The sequence below is a fragment of the Canis lupus genome, chromosome 26, assembly GCF_048164855.1.
Source record: "Canis lupus baileyi chromosome 26, mCanLup2.hap1, whole genome shotgun sequence".
Classification (NCBI taxonomy): domain Eukaryota; kingdom Metazoa; phylum Chordata; class Mammalia; order Carnivora; family Canidae; genus Canis; species Canis lupus.
In genome coordinates, this window is record NC_132863.1 from 7,378,397 (window position 1) to 7,399,910 (window position 21,514).

The 21,514-nt window shown below is 47.2% G+C and overlaps 1 long non-coding RNA gene across 2 annotated transcripts; it reads right to left on the reverse strand.

The window, feature by feature from the left end:
• Positions 1 to 890: 890 nt before the first annotated feature.
• On the reverse strand, positions 891 to 19,348 carry LOC140617834 (uncharacterized). 2 transcript variants are annotated; one of them, XR_012017976.1, is made up of 3 exons: positions 19,150 to 19,348; positions 2,759 to 2,879; positions 891 to 1,017 (listed from the first exon to the last, which is right to left on the reverse strand). It is a non-coding gene; the product is annotated as an uncharacterized lncRNA (long non-coding RNA). The 2 variants fall into 2 exon arrangements; XR_012017975.1 differs by having other exon boundaries at positions 19,142 to 19,348.
• Positions 19,349 to 21,514: the final 2,166 nt, after the last annotated feature.

The following is a 21,514-nucleotide window of genomic DNA, read 5'->3' on the forward strand; positions in this document are numbered from 1 at the left end:
CATTGCCCCTTGCCTCCCGGCCTGTTAGCCTCAGCTCTGCCTTCTCTCTAGTCTCCTCCTTGACCCACCTCCCCTCTCCTTCCTTCCCCCCCACCCCCCCACTCCCTGGCATTCTTTCCCCTCCGCCTTGAATTTTCTAGTCAGACCACTGCTTCTGGCAAAGCTGGGCTCCCGCCTCAGAGAGCTGGCCCCTCCTGCAGCAGGAGATGACACTGGAGCAGCTCCTCTGTCAGCAGTGGCTCAGGTTGTGCGCTGGACACATATACAGAGTTTACTCAGGGGAAATGTATTCAGGCCCTGCCCTTGGGGAGCTCACAGTTTATGGAAGAGCTGGACAAGACACAGGCAATTTTGACAGTGTCCTAAAGCCCAGCAACTTGGACAGTGCCCAGCAAGACGCTGAGCCTGGTTGTGGGGGATGGGGGCGGGGGCAGTGTCTGAGGGGATGTCACCAGCTCCAAACAGCAGGAGTTGGAGCTGAGTTAGATTCAAGGTGGAGAGTGTCCCCAGGAGAAGGAATGGCACGCAGAAACAGAAGGTCTGTTAAGACCATGGAAGGGTCTTAAGTGAGGGAGAGTTATGTTCTGATTTACACTTCAGGAAACTCACCCTGGAGAGTGGATTTGAGTGGATCAATCTAAAGGCAGGAAGGCCACTGGGAAGTCACTCTAAGCCAGAGATGAAGCCTGTAGTAAGGCAGAAACAGAGAGGCTGGAAGGATGAGATGGCTTTGAGGAATATTTGGGGCTTGGGGTTGGAGTGTGAGGCATGAAGAAGAGGTGAGAGTAAAGGGTGACATTCAAGTTTCTAGCATGGCTATCTGAATGACTGGTGTATCAGTCAGTTACTTTTGTGATGATGTTACATAAAACACAATCCCACAACCAACTCTTTATTTCATACCCCTGAGGCAGGAGGTCTGCTGTAGTTGGCTGATCTTGAGTAGGCTTGCCTGGGCTTGGCTGGGGTAGGCTTCTGGTTGGGTTCAGGATGCTCCATTTGACTTCATTCCAGAGCCTAAGCCAAAGGGCAATAACTAACTCGGACAGGTTCTTGTATGGCAAATCACAGGAATGCAGATCATGCAAATATCTTTAAATTCTTCACTAGTATCACATCAACTGCAGAAGTAAACTGAAGGTCACCAGGGGAGACAGGAGATAAAACCCCTGGGGACTGAGGGCTGGGGCTGATCTTCCCTGGAAAATGTAGTTGAGTCTTCTGCTCTTTCTAGACTAACAAAGGTCACTCTTGTGTGATATATTTCTCAAGTCCTTGAAAGGATGCTAGGGAACAGAGGTATTGCAACCAGAAATGGGTAAGACTGGTGTCTACAAAAGTCTTTGTCCATCCAACAACTATCCATTGCATAGCTGCTTTATGGCAGATTTACCATTCCCCACTATGGGGTACACATGCCTGCTGGAGTCACAGCCTTAGTTTACAGCCTCTGTCCCCCTTTTTTTTAAATTTTTTTTTTTAATTTTTATTTATTTATGATAGTCACAGAGAGAGAGAGAGAGGCGCAGAGACACAGGCAGAGGGAGAAGCAGGCTCCATGCACCGGGAGCCAGATGTGGGATTCGATCCCGGGTCTCCAGGATCGCGCCCTGGGCCAAAGGCAGGCGCCAAACCGCTGCGCCACCCAGGGATCCCTACAGCCTCTGTCCCCCTTGCATGGAAAATAGGCTTTTGGTATCCTGATGGATAGTTGCACCATCAAATTGTAACTTTGATTAGAATTTTAGAATAGTCAGTTACATAAACCTAATGAATTTAAAATTGCTGTTGACTATAACAGAGACCTGAAAAATAGTGACTTAAAACCCCAGGCATTTATTCTTTGCCTTATGAGGAAGTTTAAAGAAGGTATGCAATCCAGGGCAGAACCCATATTTGTTACATCTTTCTGCTCTATTGTTTGCAGTAAGTAGTTTCTACCCTCAGAGTAACCTCATGGTGTAATATGGCTACTGGAGCTCCAGCCATTGTATGAACTGCAGTCTGGAAGGAGGAAAAGCAAAAGGGGTATTCCTCTCAGTTGAGACAGATGCCTCTGAAGCAGGTTTCCTGGAAGCCCCATCAATGCTAAGGCTTACATCCCACTTAGTCACTAGTCCACATCTCACTACAAGAAAGACTGGGAAATGTAGGTTTAGCTGAATATATCCTTTCCCTGAATAAAGTCAGGGTCCTGCTACCAAGTCAGAGAGTGAGAGTAGATATTAAGTAGCATACAGCATTTTTCTCCCACACCCTCTGATCTTTTTGCTCCCCAAAATGGAGAGGCAGTGGAATATAGCAGGAAAAAAAGCCCTGGCTTGGACTTGATCAGAATTGATCCCAATTTCAATTTTTACTGGTTGTGGCATCTGGGCAAAGTCACATAACCTGTCTGAACTTTCTGGTCCTTCTTCTGCAAAATGAATTGTTGACCATATTTGCTTTCCAGCATCCAGGGGGACCAGGAAATCTATGAATTATAACACACTATACACAAATTAATAACAGTAAAATTGAAAATAAAGCAAAGACGCTTTTCCCCTAGAAGGGAATACTTGATGGTCAGCTTCTCCCTAAACAGAAGGGATTCCCCTTTGCTCTCATTGCTGCCCTGCCCCCTAAGCTGTCATGCTTTTACCAGGCTTATCTCAGGGTGGGGGTGAGGCAGGACTCAGACAGGAAGGAGCTGAGCCCTGTGGATGTGCCTGGTATCCCCATGCCCTGGGGACATTAGGTACCTCAGGAGATTGTCTACCTGTGGATGGCTCCCCTTGATCCAGGGCTTCTCAGCTGTTCTGGCCGGGCTGTTGACTTGACTCCACCTTCACTGGGTCTCTCAAGGTGGTATGGGCTTCCCATGGCATGGCAGCTGGGTTCTGAGTGGGAACATCCCAAGAACAAATGTTTCACGAGGAAGAAAAGAGAGACTGCCACCTCTCTTATCAGCCAAACTGGAAGCGGCATTCATCATTTCTGCCCAGGTTCAAGAAGTGGAAGAACAGGCTCCCCCTCTCTGTGGAGAACCGCATTTATGTTAGGAAGTGTGAGGATTGATGGTAGCATCAATCATCTCAGAGAGCAGCCACTACAGCCCTCTTGGCTGTATGTTAAAATCACATAATTTCACCTGCATGGTAAAACACGGAGTACTGAGCGCACCTCAGAGACTGCCATGATTAGTAGTCTGCAGCATGGGTGTGATCATATTTAAAAGGTCTGGAGGTGGGATGCCTGGGTGGCTCAGCAGTTGAGCATCCACCTTTGCCTCAGGCCGTGATCCTGGGGTCCTGGGATGGAGTTCCGCATCTGGTTCCCTGTGAGAAGCCTGCTTCTCCCTCTGCCTATGTTTTTCCCTTTCTGTGTGTGTCTCTCGTGAATAAATAAACTCTTTAAAAAAAAAAAAACAGAATAAAAGGTCTGGAGGTGATTCTAATGCACAAGGTTGAAAACCATTGGCTTAGTTCAACCTTGAAAACACACACACACACACACACACACACACACAAGACCCAGGAAGGGAAAGAGCCTAAGACTTGATCCATGAAGCCTGGGAGGATCCTCATCAGCTTTTAGGAGGCTCTGCTCCCCCTTTTACCTGGGTTGGTTTGGTTCTCATGGGACCTTCTGCCTGCAGTTGCCCATATGGTGGGAGAATATAGGAACAACATGGAAGCCAGGGTGGGAAACCAAGTGGGGATAGGGCCAATAGAGTTTATAAAACTAGCCAGGATTATCATTGACCCCAGACTTTTGATCTGAAATTGGTAGGTTGGCCAGTTTTTTCCCATTGTCTTCCCCAGGAATTAACTTGTGGCAGAACATGGTACAAGCTCTAATGAAAATGTCAGAAATCTCATTTTTAGAGTATTTTGGGTCAGTAAACCTACTGATAGTTAATATACCTTTCCCCCAAATGGCAGTACCTAAAAAGATGGTTTCCAACACCTTCATTTCAGGATGGAGAGGTAGGGAGCATGCTCATGAATATTCATGGTTCTGCCTACTGGCCTCACATGTTAGAAAATATTCCTAAGGCTAATGAGCTCTTAAATTTCTTCTGTGCTAGAGAAAGAGGTTTTATTTTTCTGGATAATTTATTTTGGTGGCTGTCCATTTTCTGAAAGGGATCCTTCCTTTAAGACCCTGGGCACATTTCAAGAGCAGAGAGGAGTTTAAATGCCGCCCCCCCCCCCCCGGCCCGCCCCCCAGAAGCCCGGAGCCTGGAGGTAGGTAATACGGACGACGGTGGCGGTGGCGGTGGCGGTGGCGGTGGCGGTGGCCCTCGGAGGCTGGGAGGCAGCAGCATGAGGCGGTCGCCGGGGCCCAGCTCCCAAGGAGATCAATGTGTAACCAACCCCGCTGCCAAATGCATAAAACCACGCGACGGAAGACACGGAATCGTGAATCTGGACAAGACCTAATTGGGATCGGAGAGTCCTGGGCCTTTAAGGGACCTTATAAGACATTTGTCCAGTGACCTGTGAGACACCGGGACCCCCATTTTTTACTGTTGCCGAAGCGGCACCGAAGAGCAAGGCGGCCTCCCCTCTGCCCCTGCCCCTTCCCCCTTCCCGCAGTTGTCCGGTCCGGCTGTTGGGGGGCTCTCCTTCCATCCCCCCACACGTTCTCTCTGCACCTTCCACCTGCTCTGGGAGGAGCATTTGCGCTTGCGCCCTTCCTGTCCTCTGCACTCTGTTCCAGGTGCAGGCGCCCGGACCCCTGAGAGTGGCATTTCCCAGCCTCCCTTGCCTGCACACAAGCCCTCTGCACGGGGCAGAAATCCCAGGCATTCCCAGGCATTCCCAGGCTGAGACGCACCCTCCCAGTTTCCGGTCTGGGCTTTCGAGGCTCCTCTACAGCTTCTTCCCGGGCCCCCAGGGCAGCCCCAGCGAGGACTCCGACCGGACTTGCCCGAGCCACTCACAGCGTCTGCGAGGCTGGGCTATTCCGATTGGCTGGTCTGGGTCCTAGGACGCCCGCGGTGTGAGCTTGGGGCTGGCGGTCCCGGTTCTCAGCCGCCCGAGGACCGCGTCCTGGGTGGGGGCTCCCCAGGGCGACCAGCGGAAGGAAAGTAGGAAAGCATCCCGGACGGACAAACCTGTGGCTGCACTGGCCACCCCGCTTCTTACTCCTCGCGGTGAGGGCTCCAGCGGCGCCCACAGGTTGTGACCCTCCCATATACTGCCCTGGCGTGGGGAGGTGGGAAGCACCAAACTTCTCAGGCCCGCCTGAGTGTAAACGTATTTCAGTTTGGGCTGCCCCGGAGGCCAGGACTTGGGTAAATGGGTAGTTTATTTGAGAAATGACCCCAGATGCCCCGGGAGGGAGTAAGTAACACAAGCAAGAGAAGATCACCAATGGTGGGTGTGCTAATGACAGGAGGAAATAGGACTCAAGTGCCCTTGGGGACCTTTTGAGAGCTTGTGTCGTTTTATCATTGCAAACAATATCTCAGAATCGTGCATAGGGGATGAGGACGCAGGAGTTCTTTACACCACTTGGCACCATCCCTCCTTGCTTGGTCACTGCTCCTGAAAACAGTCTCTCCCCCAGCATTTCTGGCCAGATTTGCTGGGGGCGGGGCAGAGGAAGGGGAAATAGAGGACACTCTCGGGCAGAGCGACATGGATGCTCAAAGGAGGAAGCCTGTAGCCTGGCCCAGAACTGTCCCCTGAGGCTACGAGTGACTTCCGAAGTGGGCTCTGCTGCAATCTGTCACTTTGACCGTTGCAATGGACCGTGAGGTTAGGACTACTCCATTTGCTTGACACTGAGGTTCAAACAATTGCAAAGCTCTGATACTAGAGATGCTCTAATAGTAGACAATCTGATTTTTAAAATAGAATGACTTAATTTGCAGAGTTCAGGGTTTTAAAAGTTTCTTCCACAAGTTTGACCTGCATTCTGTTTTGAAAGTTTATTATAGTTGATCATTAATTGGCATTAATAAAGGCCCTGGCAGTTATTATCTGATAGTGATAAGCATTTTGAAACTTAGGAAATAGGCCCGCAGGTGAGAAATAGTAAGAGCTTCATGCTTCACAATGTTGATGTGGGCTCAAGATTGGCTGTAGCCCTACAGGGTTCATGAGATAGTGGGCCACGGTGCTTGTGAAGCATTTCCTGCTACAAAGGGAAATCATAGCTTATCTCTGGAGCCACTTTGTGCCCCACCATGAACAAGGTTCTGGCAGGCGGCACTCCCTGTGAGCCAGCCTCACTTTTCAGACATCATAATATAAGTTTTTAGGGTTGTTTTGAAAGCCTCTCAAAATGTAAATTCTCACAAATCAAGGACTAGATGGGGTCCTGGACTCTGTGGCTTTCCTCTCAAGATCCCAGGCCTGGAAACTTGGCACAAAGGGGGCATGAGGATCTCTTTGGCTTAGACATGGTAATGAGACAATAGGATAAATAACTTTCCATTTTGCCTCAGTAACATTAAGAAGCTGGTTGACCAGCTCCCTGGCTATAGCTGTGTGGCATTGGGCAAGTCACTTAACCTCTCTGGAATTGAGCTAGCCATATAGAAGATGAGGGAGTTTAGTTAATCAAGTGGCCAACATGAGGCACTGGTGCTGCCACTGCCCCTCCCTGCCCAGGGCATACGGTGCTATTCCTTTATGACACTGTGGTAGGGATTGGCCTCAGAACCCTTCTCAACACAATGAGCCAGGAAGCCACTACCAAGCAGGCAGAGTTGGCAGGTGGGTTGAAACCCATTTGTCATTCCTGGACAGGATGATCTCTAAAGTTCCTTCTAATTTTAAATAACTGGAGTCAGTGAATATGTAAACCAGAGGTCAGCAAACTATGCCTATAGGCCAAACCTGGCCCAGTGCTGGCTTGTGTGATAAAGGTTCTCTTAGAACACAGCCAGGTCCACTTGTTTGTATATTGTCTGTGCCTGCTTTTGTGCCATGGTGGCAAAATTGGGTAGTTGTGATGGAGACTGTGTGGCCTGCAGAGTCTAAAATACTTGCTATGACGTTGTCTACAGAAAAAGTCAACCAGCCTCTGATTTGAACGTCTTTCCTTCCCTTCAATCTTTTCTTCCATGAGTGAAGTTCCTTTATCCCTGAGGGTTCTGTATATGGCAGAGCAACATTCCAAGTGCCTGTGGGCCTTCGTCATCCCTAAGTCAGGAGAGAAGGAGACAAGTCGGTGGGAAGGTATAGGGAACAGAATCATACAGTGGGGTGAATGGAGAGGGGCGGTGAGATGGGGTTAGCAAAAGGAAAGATAAAGGTATATCCAGACAGGAGGGGCAAAGGCTGTTCTTTGTGCTGTCACCGAAGGGCCACTCTGGTCAGCTTGCCTGGCATACAGGTTGGAGGCCGAGCCAGTTGCTGTAGCTCTGTGCTCCAAGAACCTGGGATGGCCAGCTGCCCACTGGCTTCCATGAGCAGTTTGGCATGAAATGTACAGGCTTGGGCTCTTGTATTGTTTCCTGAAGGGAAACAACCACCTTTTCCTGGTCCATGGACAGCCACCACTCTGAGCCTGGATGTTGGCAGGAGTGTTAGCTCCCACCCTGGAAGGCTGAGTCAGGCTCTGGGACCTGGGTGCTGCTCCCCCAGCTGCGTAGGATGGGCTCCTGTATCTGTGTTCTGTCCGTGGGCTCAAAAATCTATCACCCAGTGAGTCTTACATGATTCTTGGGTAGAGCAAAGTCTACACTCTCTTCTCTTCTTCCCCTCCCTGGTCTGCTGGGATCCCTTTTCCAAAGTCCCTGTGCTTGGCTGCTAGTGGCTCACACCTAGGGCCTTTGGGGTCCTGGGGAGCGTTTTGGTCACATCAAGAGCCTGAGGTGCTTGGGTGACTAAGTCTCCCTGTGGGGCAGCTGGTAGCCAATGACTTTTGGCAGAGAACAGAACCCATCTCCTTTGTCTCCAGGTGTAATTCCTGCCCCAGCTCCCCAGAGGGTTGGCCTGAGGCTGGGACTTAGTCAGATTTATGCACATTTAGGTCAGGCCATCACCAGGCCCTGACTGATGGGGCTAATGAACACAGATGATCCACTTTTAGATTCAGACAGTTAATTATTCACATAGACAGTGAAAGAAAGCATAAGCCAAAGGCGCCAGCTCTTCAGATCCTTGTCTCACACACCAAAAAAAGATGGTACTAACGCAACGAGACCAGATGACCACAAGGTGGCTTGAGGTTACCTCGTTGCTGAGGGGCCAGTTCTAGGTGGCAGCTTTAGGGGAGCAGGGCAGGAGACCCCATCCCTCATCAGACACGCAGAGGTGAGGAGAAGCTGCCTCAGGATAGCCTGTAGGTGGATAGAGAGGCGAGTGGGGACAGCCTCCCACTCTCTCCTGCTCCCGGGCGATCCAGGTGTCCCTCCAATGCTCAGTGAGAAGTTCCATTCCTGCTGCTGTTGTAATCCATCACAAACTGGGAGGCTTAAACAATACAAATTTATGGTACAGCTTTGGAGGCCCGAAGTCTGAAGTAGGCTTCTCTGGGCTAGAGCCAAGATGTGGCTGGGTTGCACTCCTGCAAGCCATAGGGGAGAATCACTCTTTTCCCCTCTGCCAGTTTCTAGAGGCCTGGGTCCCTTGGCTTGCGGCCCTGGCCACACTAGCCCAACTTCTGCCTTCGACCTCACATCTTTCTCCCTCTTACGAGGACCCTTGTGATTATGCTGGGCCAACCCAGGTAATCCAGGATAACCTTCTCATCTCTAGATCCTTAACTTAATCCCATCTGCAGAGTCATCTTAACCACAGAAATGAGGATAGTCACAGATTCCATGGATTAGGATGCAGATATTTTGCAGGGCATTGTTCTGACCACCACACTTAGATTAGCTGTGCTTCTAGCCTCTGCACCCCTGGTCTGGATATAGGCAACATGGCCAGGGTGCTGTGGTAGGCCGGCGCTGCCTAGCTTCCCCATTCTTCCCCATCTGGCCCCTCTCACACTGTACTAGTTGTCCCTGGAAAACACTCCCTTAATAAATTGCTTGTTCCAGATCTTTGGCACTGGGGAAGCTGCCCTAAGATGGCGGGTTACTCCCTGTGTGGAGATGAGTACTTGGGAGGGTAGTGGGACTTGTTTCCTTTGCTGCTGTGCAAGATTATAGACCAGGGACCCACCTCCTCAGTTAATTAAGGAGAAGTTGGCTAGAATTCCTGAGGAATTATATAAGCCTGGCGGACCTGTGGGAATGAAGGTTGGATGGGAGTGTCCTAGACCATGTGGTTCAGAAAGGTTCAGCAAGGCCTTTGGGGAGGCCTGGAGCCAAAGTTGCTCATGAGAAAGCCCTGTGTCCCCCAGGAATGGGCCACCCCAGTTCGTGCAATGCTCAGTCAAGGGCTGGGGGCAGTTGGTGGGAGGTGAGGCCTCTGGGCAACAAGGCCTCTGGGCAACAGCTTCATAGCCCAGCTTGGGCAGGGCTGATCCCCTGGGAGCATTGTTGCACACCTGTTGGAATCACCTCTGGAATTATTAAAACAATCCCGATCCCAGGCCAATCAAATCATGGTTTTCTCAGGGTGAGGGGTGGGGAGGGGAGCCTGACTTAGGTATCTTTCTATCGCTGCTCAGGTGATTCTGATGTCAGCCAGGACTGAGAACTGCTGTGTCTAACTGCTGTGTGATGCATGTTCAGCTCATTCAACATGCATTCACTGGGCCCCAACAGCATGCCCTGCATGATCCTAGGTTATCCCTGAGACTATAGAGCTAGCATCTTACAGGGTGTGAGTCACAAGGGGATACAGTTTTGTGTATGCATTTTCACATGTGAGGAGGGGAGAGGGGGGTCAGGGAGGGTGGAAAAAACAAGACCTGGGGGGAAAAAAGAAGACACAGAACAGGTTTTTAAAAGAAGACATTAGGGTGCCTGGGGGGCTCAGTCAGGTAAGCATCTGCCTTTGGTTCAGGTCATGATCTCGGGGTTATGGAATTGAGCCCAGGGTTGGGCTTTGAGTTCACTGGGGAGTCTACTTCTCCTTCTCCCTCTGTGATCTCTCTCGTTCTCACTCTCTCTCAATTAATAAATAAAAAATTGGAAAAAGAAGTCATTCAATGTTGGTGAAATGGCTGCTTTTCAAAATATATATATATATATATATATATATATATATATATATATATTCATTCTTTTAAAACCAGACTGAAGTATATACTGTTTTATTTCACTTCTTTTAAAAACTAAATCTAGCACCTCCGCATATTTGAAAATAATGGGATAGTTTGACATCTACTGGATTTCAGAAACTTGTTCCCTTGGAATTCCAGCCTCACCACCAAATGAGTAGAAGCTTGGTGAAGGATTCTCCCATTTACTACCCTTCTTTAAAAGAAGTGATAGAGACAGGGCTGTTTTTAAGTTGGACTGAAGGAGAAAAACTTTTTGTCCTTTCATCCCAATCCTAGTTGTTAGAACACAGTTAAACTTAGAAGTTGTGATTGAACATTGTACACATTTTAAGTCTTGCAATGGTGCTTTAAGTATCAATGTAGCATGTGAAAGGCATTGTATAGACAGGTAAAATTTCCTTTTCTGAGCGTCCAATGTGATAACAGCACCTCTTCATCTTTAACTTGAAATCAAAACTATCAGATTTTATTTTTGTATAATTTAAAGAAGGTGAATTTAGGGGACTAGAAGACTCTAAATTGGCTTCTACAGATCCAGTGACTTAAATGTAACCAGTGTGTTGGGATTTTATAGCTAAAATTATATTTGTGTATATAACTTTAACTAATCTGTAAATTGTAATGAATATATTTGCAATTATTAAATGTTACATGATAAAAAAAGAAAAAGAAAAAAAACACCCTCTCATCTTGACCCCCTCGGCCAGCCTGACTCTCTGGGTTGGCAATGGGTACAGTATCTGGACAACCCTAAACCGTGAAGGTGGGCCTGGCTCTCTGATTCCCAACTCATAATTGCACCATCCCCAGAAGGTTGCAGGAAAATGATAGCTTCAAAGACTGGTGAGGTAGGAGCTGGGAGCCAGGAGGTGGATCAGGATTCTGCTGGTATGCCTGGGTGTGGGGGGTGGGGGGCAGGGGAGCCCCTGGGAGGACTAGGAAGGGCCACTCTGAAATCAGAAGGACTAAAGAGAGGCATTGGAGGCATTGACTACGATGGTTAGAAGTACCAGTTCTCAGATATGGCCCATATCAAATCACAGTGCTGCCATTTGCTATCTGTGTGGCTTTGGATAACTTTTCACCTCTCAAAACCTCAGTTTCCCCATCTGTAAAATGGTGTTGATAACACTGCTTCTCTCCTGAGGTTAATATGAGGAGTCAAATAGAGCATCCAGACAACTGTGTAGTGACAGGCAAAATAATGAAGTTGGATCTCTATTTCTTTTTTTTTTTAATTTTTATTTATTTATGATAGTCACAGAGAGAGAGAGAGAGAGAGAGAGAGAGAGAGGCAGAGACACAGGCAGAGGGAGAAGCAGGCTCCATGCACCGGGAGCCCGACGTGGGATTCGATCCCGGGTCTCCAGGATTGCGCCCTGGGCCAAAGGCAGGCGCCAAACCGCTGTGCCACCCAGGGATCCCTGGATCTCTATTTTGCACCATGTCCACAAAATTTACTCAAAATGGACCAACCACAAGACAAGAAAAGACAAGGATAGATCTTTATGACCTCAAATTTGGCAGCAGATTCTTAGATATGACACCAAAAGCATGTGCAACAAAAGAAAAACTAGATAAATTGAGCTTTATCAGAATTAAAAACTTTTGTGCATCAAAGGGTATTAGCAAGAAAGTGAAAAGACAGCCTACTGAATGGGAGAAAGTACTTGCAAATCATATATCTGGTAAGGATCTGGTATCTAGAATATATGTGTGTGTATGTGTGTGTGTGTGTATAATCTTAAAACTCAACAACAAAAAGACAGCACCATTAAAGAAAGGGCTTGGGCAAAGGACTCAAATGAATATGTCTCCAAAGACATCCAGATGGCCAAGAAGCACATGAAAAGATGCTCAGCATCATTAGTCATTGGGGAAATTGAAATCAAAACCACAATGAGATACAGCTTCACACCGCATAGAATGGCTATAATAAAAAAACAAAACAAAATAACAAGTGTTGGCAAGAATGTGGAGAAATTGGACTCCTTGGAGATTATTGTCGGGAATGCAAAATGGTTCAGCCTCAGTGGGAAAGAATTGCCAGATGACCCAGTGATTCCACTCCTAGGTGCATATCCAAAAGAATTGAAAACCAGCTCTCTAACACATACATGTACACGCGTGTTCATAGCAGCACTATTTTCAATAGCCAGAAAGTGGAAATAACACAAATGCCCACCAGTGGATAAACAGATAAATAAACTATGACCTATCTATACAATGGAATATTATTCAGCCACAGAAAGAATGAATCGGTAGATACATGCTGCAGTCTGGACGAACCTCAAAAACATTGTGTTAAATGAAATAAGCCAGACCCAAAAGGTCACATATTGTGTGACACCATTCATACAAAATATCCAAAGTAGGTAAATCCATGCAGACAGAATGCAGACTGGTGGTTTCCAGGGCCTGGGGCTAGGGGCATGGGTGAGGAATGGGGAATGACGGCTTGGTGGATATGGGGTTCCTTCCTGGGGTGATGAAAATGTTTCAGAATCATCATTGGTGCTGGTTGCATACACTGTGAATGTACTAAATGCTACTGAATTGTTCACTTTTTTTTTTTTTTGAAGTTGGCTCCATGCCCAGTGTGGAGCCCAATGTGGGACTTGAATTCACAACCCTGAGATCAAGACCTGAACTGAGATCAAGAGTTACATGATCAACTGACTGAGCCACCCAGATACCCCCAGAATTGTTGGCTTTAAAATGTTTTTTCTTTTAAGATTTTATTTATTTATTCATGAGAGACACAAAGAGACAGAGACAGAGACACAGGCAGAGGGAGAAGTAGGCTCCATGCAGGGAGCCTGATGTGGGACTCGATCCCAGGACCCCGGGATCACGCCCTGAGCCGAAAGCAGATGCTTAACTGCTGAGCCACCCAGGCATCCCTGGCTTTAAAATGGTTAATTTTATATTATGTGAATTTCACTTCAATTAAAAAAATAACAATTTTAAAAAGAGACTACCCAGGTAGATGCTAGCACCCTACTGTTGTGCTGGCTCAGCAAGTCATGGTGTGGCAGCTGGTAGCTGTCAATATTCCTGTCTCCGCAACTGGGATCAGTGTGATCCCAACACTGCTCTTGTCTCCTTGGACCCATCCCATGCACACCACCAGGCCAGTTCCTCCCCAACCCCAGGAAGGAACCACCAGCTGTCTCTTCTCATCTGTTCAGTTTTAGGTGATAAAATGTCCTCAGGCACTCGTTCAGATAGAAGACTTGACTCAGTTTAAGTCCTGATATGCCCAGTGCAGTGTAATCACCCAAACTCTGGATGTGACGGTCCTGCCTAGCTCAGGTGTGTTCCCGCAGCCATGGGCAAGTGGGCGGGATGAGCTCTCTTGCTATTTCTCTGGCTAGGGCACATATTCCTCCTTGGCATTCACCTTTGACTCTTCCCGAGGGAAGTTGAGGGACAATGGTGAGGGTCAGGAAAGGGGCAAGTCTCAAGAGGACTTGAAATGGTCTTATTGCCACCCTCTTTCACCCTCATCTGCTACCTGACAAGCCTGCAGGCGCCCTTGCTCTGCCATTGCCATCCATGGGGGCCTGGCTGGCTCCAGGGCAGCCACCCAACCCCCACCTCAGGCTGATGACCACACCTCTGGCCTTCAGATTCCTAGGCCCTAGGACTAGGAGACTATAGGGTCTCATTGATTTCCTTTGCTCCAGGTTGAGCAGGTTGAGGGGGAGGGTAGCAGCATTCCCACCCCATTCCTGGGAGGGTGGGCCTCACAGCCACCAACCACTTCCCTCAGAGAATTCTTTGGTCACGTTGGGTTCAACCCTTTGTAACCTTGAGGTGGTCAAGAGACAAAGTGTCACATGCCTGGTTTCCAGGCATCACTTTTGGAAATCTGGCCTGAATTCCCTTTGGCATGCTGGGATCGCCCTTCATTTGCACATTCTTGGCCTTTAGGCCTCAGGAGAAATGAAGATGGAAAGAGTTCCTTTAAAAAATCCTGGTACATTTTTTTGTCACAGTATGCCTTCGTTTCCTGGAACTGTTGTGACAAATTGCCACAAACAGGTGACTTAAAACAACAGAAATATATTATTTCAGAAATCTTGCAGTTGGAAGTCCAAAATCAAGGTGTTGCCAAGTGCTGTGCTCCCTCCGGAGCCTCTATGCGAGAATCCGTCCTTCTCCAGGCATTCCTTGGCTAGTGGCTACATAGCTCCATCTCTGCCTCTTCCTCCAGTAGCCTCTGCCCCCCATGTGTTCTCCTCTCCTGTCACCTAATCTCCCCCTGCCTCCCTCTTATAAGGTCACCTGCATTGGAGTTAGGGCCTACCTATTTAATCTAGGAGGATCTCATTTTAAGATCCTTATGTTAATTTCTTCCATGAACATCCTTGTTCCTTGCATCCTTGTTATGCAAATAAGACCACATGCATAGATTAAGTTGGATTTATTGAATGGAGCCACCATTCAACATAGAATTTCTTCCCCATTTATTTTCTTTTAGCCTCATTCTCTTCTCCTGTACTCCTTCCCTACCACAGACAACAGAGGAGATTTTAAATGACCGCAAATTCTTTGAAACTTCTCCCATAAAGACCCCAGAATCTATGTCCCTCTCCTTGAATCTGAGTGGGCTTGTGACTGCTTCCACCATTAGAGTGTGGTGAAAGTGATGCCATGTGACTTCCACACAGCCTCCTCCTTGCTTGCTGGTACTCTGAGCCTCTGTAAGAACCCAACTACCCTGAGACTACCATGCAAATGCTAGAGGCACTCTGGTTGACAGCCCCAGCTGAGCCCCTGCCAAAATGCCAGACATGTCAGCAAGCTGCCTTGAGCCCTGCAGACCACTCAGCTTCCCGCAGATACCACCTAGTGACCCCAGTCAGTGCCCATGTGGAGCTCATCTCCTGGCAAACCTATTTAAGGTCCTGACCTCTGGAATCCACGCAATAGTGTAGAATGGTTGTTTTAAGTCACTAAGTTTTGGGATACCTGTCACTGAGCCATAGTAACTGGAATAGCACCATTCAGTCTATTTCTTTGCTTGAAAATATATTTTGTTGTTTTGGGTGCATGCCTTTAAGTTTATATAAATGATTTCATGTTATAGATCTCATTCTACTTTTTCCCCCCACTCATTACTTTTATAAAGCTCCCCACCATACAAAATAAGTGCTATCTGTTTTGTTGCTTCAAACTGTTGGCTGGGCCTCCGAGCTGCATGTAGTGTGCACAATTTCTCCACCGGAGGACATTCATTTTCTTTCTGGCTTCTACTATCACCAGCACCACGATGCATAGCTCTATCCTCAGCCAATTATAGATTTGTAAGAGCAAATCTGGGGATTTACTCAGGGGCAGAATTTCTGGGTCACAGGATGAATGACTTCTTTTTAGAGCCAGAAGTGTGTTGACCATGTCAGTTCACACTCATGTGCACCAGTAGGTGGAAGGTCCTTCTATTCCAAATCTTTATCTCACTGTTTTAATTTTCAATTTGTGTGATTACTAGCAACATTAAGTATTTCTTTAAGTTGTTAGCTTTGAGGTTTCCTCGTATGTTGATTGCCTGGTCGTGTCCTTTGCTCATTTTTTTTATTGGGTTTGCTTTTTCTTCCTCGTTGATTTGCAAAAGGGTCTGCAAGGCTTGGATACTAATTTGTCTGTTTGAGACATTGCAAATATTTTCCCTCATTTTGTTATCTGCCTGTGAACTTTGTGGAATAGAGATCCTTAGTTTTGATAAAGCCTATTCACCAATATTTTGTCTTATTGTTTGTGCATTTAAGGGTGTGTTTAATTTTCTACCTTTGGACCATAAAGGTGTTCTCCTACCATGTCTTCTCTTGCAGTTAGCATCTTATTTTAGGTCTTCAACCCAGCTAGAGCTCATCTTTGTGCGAAGTGATAGGTGGGGATCCGATTTCATTTTTCTTCATGTTTACCCAGCACCATTTACCAAACAGCCAGTTCTTTTCCAGTTGATTGTGTCAACACCAGTATTTCTTGGCAGAAGAGTCTGTGTTCTCAGCCTTGCCTCCACCACCTAGATTATAAACTCCTTAAAGACAGAGGTGCCCTCTACTTCTTCCCTTCTTCTTCCTCATGCATTTTCTCCTTCTTGAAGCCTAATGTCTGGCATGGTCCTGTGCATGGAATGGCTGCTCATCTACTGGTTAATTGGAATCTCCAACCTTCATTTCTTTATAATAAGCACTATTGCCTGGAAGGCACATAGAATTGTTAAATTCACTGAGCTTTGTGAAACAGGGAGGGAACATCATGGATAGAGAAGTTCTAGGTTGGGTGACGTTCAGGGTAGCATCCCAGAGAGGCAGCATCCTACCTACCAGGTTGGCAACTCCCACCATCCTGGGGCCCTCTTTCTCCAGAAAGTAAAGAAAATCGAAACTAGCAGGTAACTTTCAAATTAGATCTTAAGGATTGGGAAATTCCATAACATCACCATTATCATGAAATCACAACATGATTCCATAACATTGCCATTAGTACAGGGAAGGGGAGAGGAACTACACTTTTTTGAGCCCCTACTATGTGCCCAACACTGTGTGGTACTGTGTGGCAACAGACCACCAGAAGTCCTGTCCCTGCCTTTAAGAAGTTTCTTGGAGGAGGATGAAATACAAACTGAAAGGTGTGCTTAGTGCATCAATGGAGATAAGCCAAAGGCATTGGATGAGGAGAGGGCTGGCAAGAGGGCAGGTATGAACAGAGGAGTACAATTGGTCAAGGAGCTTGTGAGAACAGAATGAAGAGGATTATGGAAACAGATGGAGAAGGCATGGTAACAGGGTAGGAGGAGAATCACAGGAGAGAGATGTCATGGAGGCCAAGTCTAGGAGGGATATCAGTGTGTCCTACATCATCCCTCAGTCCACCACTGAGTGGAGCTACATGCAGTGTGGACAGTTCCTGTGCATGCAGGTGGCTCCCCACATCAAGCATCCACCATGGCTGTCTGCTTTCTTGCCTGAGGGAGTTAATGCTCTTGGCGAGTGACCCTCAACCCGTGGGCACCAAGAGCCCAGCTAAATGCTTTTGCCTTTCATCCTTGGCAGAAGCAATTCCAAGGTACATTCTGTAAAGTTGCTCAGAGGACCCAGGAGGGATGGAGTCCCAGCTGCCCATAGCAGGATTCAGAAAACATGCTCATTCCTTGTCCCATTTTCCCTGCATCTCACTTCTGCTTCCTGGGACCACCTCCCAAATAAACTATTTGCATCCAAGTCCTTGTTTTGGATTTCACTTTGACTGAACCTGAACTAAGACAGGAGAGTAGAGAGTTTTAAGAAAGAGAGTGAAGGACTGTTCAAAATGAAATGAGGTGGGTAGTGATATTAGCTAAGAAGACTGGCCATTGGGTTAGCAATGAAGAGGCACTGACATCCTTGGTGCCAGTTTGGTGGCATGGTGGGGAGGTGGTCCTGGGGGACTGAGGAAGCAGAGACAGTGAGAGCTGCTTTGAGGAGTTTAGAAGAGAGGGAGGAGACGATTCCTTCACTACCCAGCTGTCCCCTTCCCCCATTCCGACCCGATTCCCACTACATTCTGCCTTCTCCCCTCCACAGAGTTCTCTAACCTCCTTTGGGGGATGGTGTTGCTTTATAAACATTTTTTTTTCTGGAATTTTCCAGACACCCCAGGGTTTCTGCCCCTGTCTTGATGGTACAGAACCATAGTCCATGTACCAGCTCTGTGTTTGGAACTATTGTAGTCTGCTTTTTTGAGGCTGCCTCAGACATCCACCCAGCCATCCCCAGCAGTGAGGTAAGCGGAAAAATAGGCACAGACAAAACATAACCATGTGTCCAAGGTCAGCCAGGAAGCCTGCGGCAGCCTCGAGTCTAAAACACAGAAAACAGATCTCCCAGACCTAGCCCCAGTGTGATGAGCTAAGCCCACACACTTCCAGAGGACGAGGAAGAGAGAGAAGAGGAGGAAAAGGAAGTTCTCATTCCTTTCTGTCTGTAGAGAAATAACCCATGGATGTTGGCAGCATTGGTAGGGCCAGCTGCAAGGAGCCCCATAGCTGCAGTGTCATGAGAGGGTGGGAATGTCTGCTTGGCCAGGCCTGGGCCCCGGTGTCAAGAGCAGACACTGGCCAGCTTCTGTGCTGAGCTCCAGGGCACAAATACACTTGTGAGCGGGTTACCAGGGTTGGCTTACTCCTCCCCAGTGCCCAAGTTCAAATCCAAGTCAGGGAAGGCCTTGGGTTTGGAAGAAAAACAGAAAAGGGAGGGAGAGAGATGGGGGTGGTGGGCTTACATTTACAGACTGAATAATGCCTACCTTGACCACAGGGCAGCACTTAGCCAGGGAGAAGTGCATGGGTGCATGTGTGTGTGTCATGTAAAAAATCCACAGGATTATCAACATGCACCTTCCTGAAGTTAGGAGGATAAAATTTCATATTTTCAAGAGTGTGAGGAAATAGGAAGCACATATACACTTGGGTATAGAATGTAAAATTGTGAATTTTGAATTGACAATAGGAGACTTTAGCAAAATATTTGAGAAGCACCTATTTAGTTTAGTGGTGTGCTTGTAAGTGTTTAACAACCATCTCTAAAACAACAACAGCAAACAGTTCCATTTACAGGACGTGCCAGCTTCCATGGTGTGGATACTCTCTCAATGGCCACTTTCAGCCTACCCGTGTGATACCACTGAATGTGGAGCTAGGGAGAGATGTGCACAATGTACTCTCACAAGCTGATGTGAGCTGGCTCCAGCCTAATGCCAATTCTAGTCCAACCTCCCCATTTCATAGCCCAGAGAGAGAAAACGATCCTCTCAAGGTCATGTGAGGTGTTAGTGGCAAAGTTGGACTCCTAGCCAATGTCCTTCCCTGTATTCCATGCTACCATTTACTATTAGTTTTAGTTGTTTGTCTCTAGAATAAGGGAGGCTTCCTTCCACCAGCCTGAGTCTTTCTTTTCTATTTTTAGAATTGTTTGTGTGTGTATATGTCTTTTTCCACTATTTTATTTGGCCATTCCCTCTGTCAGGAATATACCTACTCACTTGCCCAAAGATGGCATCTTTTTTATCCTTCAGGCTCCAAGTGTCATCTGTTTAGAGAGGGCTTCCTTGACCTCCATACCACATTCAGTCCCCTCCCTGTCACACAGCCTGCTCATTTTCTTCATGTCCTTTAGTGTGTAAAATCATCTTCTTATTACTCTTTTCTCCTCCCTAAAGAGCAGTCTCTGTGTGAGCAGGAACTGCATATTTTTCATTGTTATGTCAGCTTCTAGAATGGGCCTGGAATCTATTCTTTTATTTGCTAGGTATTTATTGAGCACCTACTATGTATGGGTCAGGCACCACTTTGGTACCTCGCTTTCAGAGAAGAGCTGGGTCCTGCTGCTCTAAAAAATAGTGTGTTCAGAGTTACTTTCTGTGGCTGTGTCTGGAGGCTGGGACCTGCGATGCTTTATTCAGGAACAAAGCTGAACAGAGAGGCAGCAGATCTGGGATGCCGGCAATGAGCACTGGCTGTGGAGATGCCTTGGGCTGGTTACCCAATGTTCCAATTATCTACCGCTGCATAGCAAATCACCTCCCAAACCAAGTAGCTTAAAACATAGCATTGTACTATTTTATTTATTTATTTTTTACATGATCTCTTGCTGTTCTGGAAAATGCAATCTGCCACAATTAGCCCATTGAGTTTTAGCTTCTCCGTAGAATTATTGTGAGGATAATACATGTATACAATTTTGAATTTTAATAAGTGAACTGAAACAACTAGCAGATTACCTAATTTACAGAAGGCCCTCAGTGGAGGCGGTCATCCCCTTTATTATCCTTCAGACTCAGATGCTGTTACCTTTAGCTTAATTTTTTTTTTGTTCATGAAAACGTTAGAATGAAAGATTTCTTGGGCAGGGATCTCCAAGTTGGCTTTTTTTTTTTTTTTTTTTAAGTCGGGTTGTTTGAGGTATTGTTTACATACAGTAAAATTCATCCTTTTTAGTGTACAGGTGTGTAACTTCTGACAAATGTGTATACTGTGCAGCCACCACCGCGATCAGGACATGGACCATTCCCATGAACCCCAGCCCCTATGACCCTCTACAGTCAGCCATGCCTTCCCTGGCTCCTAGTAATCATTGATCTGTTTTCTGTTCCCACTCTTTTATCTTTTCTAGAATGTCATTTAAGGGGAATCATATAGTATGCAACCTTTCGAATGCGGCTCCTTTCAGCCAGCATAATGCACTTGAGAGACATCCATGCTGGTGAGTGTCAGTAGTTCGTGCCTTTGCGATGCCGAGCTGTATTGACTGCACCACACTTTGTTTTTCTATTGCAAGCCTGTGTTTGAGATAAGGCATTCTTTAAATGAAGTCCAGTGTGGGAACTCAAAGTATAGAACAGATGAGAACTGAGATCTAGTGGTGCAGTCAGGACGGTGGGGGAGGGGTGGGCAGTCATGGCCCTGAGTCCCAGCCTGGGAAGCCCTTAGGAGGCATCCAGGGGCTCCTGGGAACACAGTTGGAAGACCCCCTGGTTGAACCCATCTGTTCTCTGGCCTCTCTCAAGTTTAGAAGTCTCCGTTGGTTTTATTTTCCTGGGAGTTGTTTTCCATTGTTCCAAGGAGGTGGACCTCAGCGAGAGAGGGAGTATGGGACAAGAGGGAGACCTGGGCTTAGAAGTCAGCTCTGTCTGGACCTCAGCACCATCTTGGGCAGAATCTGGCCCCCTCCGATGGGTCTCTATTTCCCCATCTGCATAATGGGAATTGAATTAAAATGGATGCATGAGGGGCACGCTGGTAGGAAATGGAGCGAGGGTGAGGATGCTGGCTCTTCACCCCAAGGCTGCCACTTTGCTCAGTTCTCTTCCCTCTGTCCCAGCTAAGAGGAAGGTCCCCTCCAGAGCCACCATCTTCTTGAGAAATACTGGTCTAAATGGGGGACAGATGTGAGCAGCAAACAGCAGGGAGGGGATGGGCTGCCAAGTGGGAGGAGAGTCTATATCTGCCTTCTCTGCCAAGAAATGGAACTGCCTCTTGGCCCTGCCCCTTCTGGCTAAGATGACTGGAGCCCTAGAAATCATGTTTCTTTCATGTGGCCAACATGACACCACTCTGATGATGCCTGTGGGGACGCCGGGCCTTCTGGCTTTCTGTTATTTGTCTTGGCCAGGGAAGTGTGGTTAATACACTGTATGGGCATCTTGTAAGAGTGATGGTGTTCTTACTGGAATAAATAATTAATGGTAAAAAAAAAAATTAATGGTGACACTGTACAATTCAACATCCAGGAGTATCATTCTCTCCGAGGCTCAGGGACTATCAGAGTCACACCCTGTTCTTGGAGAAGAGATATTTAACTTGATCTCAGACTCTTCTTGGGATATGTTCCAAAAATACTCCCCATGC